Source organism: Sesamum indicum, linkage group LG4 (genome assembly GCF_000512975.1).
Source record: "Sesamum indicum cultivar Zhongzhi No. 13 linkage group LG4, S_indicum_v1.0, whole genome shotgun sequence".
Taxonomy (NCBI): domain Eukaryota; kingdom Viridiplantae; phylum Streptophyta; class Magnoliopsida; order Lamiales; family Pedaliaceae; genus Sesamum; species Sesamum indicum.
The window spans coordinates 1,065,955-1,067,882 of NC_026148.1; the positions used below are offsets into that span (position 1 = coordinate 1,065,955).

At 34.2% G+C, this 1,928-nt stretch overlaps 1 long non-coding RNA gene across 2 annotated transcripts in view; it reads right to left on the reverse strand.

Moving 5' to 3' along the window:
- The window catches only part of LOC105159788, a 3,654-nt gene continuing 2,021 nt past the window's right edge, over window positions 296-1,928 (reverse strand). The window contains exons 5-6 of one of the 2 annotated variants that reach the window (XR_002286887.1): window positions 1,017-1,105; window positions 296-938 (exon numbers count right to left, since the gene is read on the reverse strand). This is a non-coding gene — a long non-coding RNA (uncharacterized LOC105159788). The remainder of the gene's footprint in view (window positions 939-1,016; window positions 1,106-1,928) is intronic. The other variant, XR_002286886.1, reaches the window with a different exon arrangement.

Here is a 1,928-nt window from a genome sequence, read left to right on the forward strand (position 1 = left end):
CACAAGAATCCTAAGATTTAGTAGAAGCAAAGAAATTCCAACTCTCTTTCAAAGCAATTCAAAATGCATGAAATTATGCCTCAACGACTCCACAGTTAATCAAGCAACAATCACATAACGCTAGTGCACATTCATGTCTCAATCTTATGACTTCCTAAATCACATTTATTTGTCAAATTACTAAAAAATAATATAAACGGAAGTAGTTTGATAGTAACTGGCAAAAGAAAACAAAACAAAAGTAGTTTGATAGGATAACAAAAGATGACAAAAATTTAAAAAAAAAGTTACCCTCTGGTTCCTATGTGTTAATTAACACTACATATATGTCATGGAATTCTTTACTTTTGAAATGGTTTTATCTCATTTGGAAGGTGAATTGGGCTGTTCAAATCAAAATTAGAATATTAGAAGTTTCATGTAATTTCAATTGAACCAAGAGTCTAATCCTAAAATGCTAAACAATAACAGACATCCCGACAACAAAATGTCTCACAGAGCTTGATATACCACAAAGAACACAATACACGTCGTTTACTTGAATGAGATAACATAAAAGCACAACCAAATTAAACAAGATGAGAAACACCCACACCACAGTAGTAAAGTAATTGAAAACCACTAAAAAAGCATCCAACACTATTTATCAAAGGAACAAACTTGCCATAGATAAAAAGAAAATCACAACCCCATAATGTAGATGATAAATATCAAGAACTCAAGATAACAATGCAAACATATAAAGGAATGCTTGATGGATGAAATGAAGAGTGAAAGCCAAGAAAATGATCAACATTTTACCACCATTATCACTTTGAAAAGACTTTCTAGTTTCTGTGTCATTGTTTCCAAAGACCGTCTTTGCCACCTCATACACCTTCATCCAGCATGCATGAAGACATAAGACAAACAGATAATTTTGAAATTCCACAACCAAACTGCATGTTCACAAGAGGAATTAGTGTACTGTGCATCATTCGATATTGTTGGATAAATAAATTACAAATAGAACTTACTTCTAAAGTCTTCATGAATCCTCAAGCTCTACCGCCTTCTTGGACCATTCCTCCGAACCTTCCTTAAACGAGTGTACAAGCTTGGTTACCTATGCGGTCCAGAAACAGAAACATTGAAACACAAAGACGTTGACAAATGCATTAGATGTGGCAAATGTCTACACACACACATATATATATATGAACAGCCAATGCATTGCTTAAAAAGATAAGTAGTTGTTAAGATGAAGCCTTAACCAACCATCAATCATGAACTTATAAGGGCATCATACAACTAAGAACAACATGAATCATTACATACACACAAACACAGCCAAAAGTGACACTCTTATAAACAAGACCGTCGTGCTTTGTTATATTGATCGCCAGCATGGTAAGTCCTCAAAGGTACCTAAAAGATTTTGACAATAATTATGTTCCATTTATTTTCCTCCCACTAGTGCTTAACTTAATACCACCCAATCTCCATGCCCAAATATTATACTCCTTCAACCCTTGAACAACACTAAAATGATAAACGTAGGACGAGGACCAGCCCACCCATCCACTCAAAAGAATAGCTAGCACTACCAATGAACTAATGAATCGGTTTGCATAAGTTTCAGATCTATTAACAAGTTGAATATTTTCGAGAAAAAAAAAATGAAACTGTTTTGGGGGTAGCTGATCATAAATCAATCATGAGTAGCATAATCATTCATGATACATGTACTCACAAAGCTCCACAACTCAGTAAATTACCAAATGAAACAATATTTGAGCAGAAGCTCATCAGCTTCAATATTACCCAAACTGACTAAATATAGGAATATCACGAATAGCGTCTACATAAGACCAAACTGTACAGAAAATCCTAATTTGAGGATTGTTCAAACAGCAGAAACACCCTCTCACTCACAATATGGTATTAGA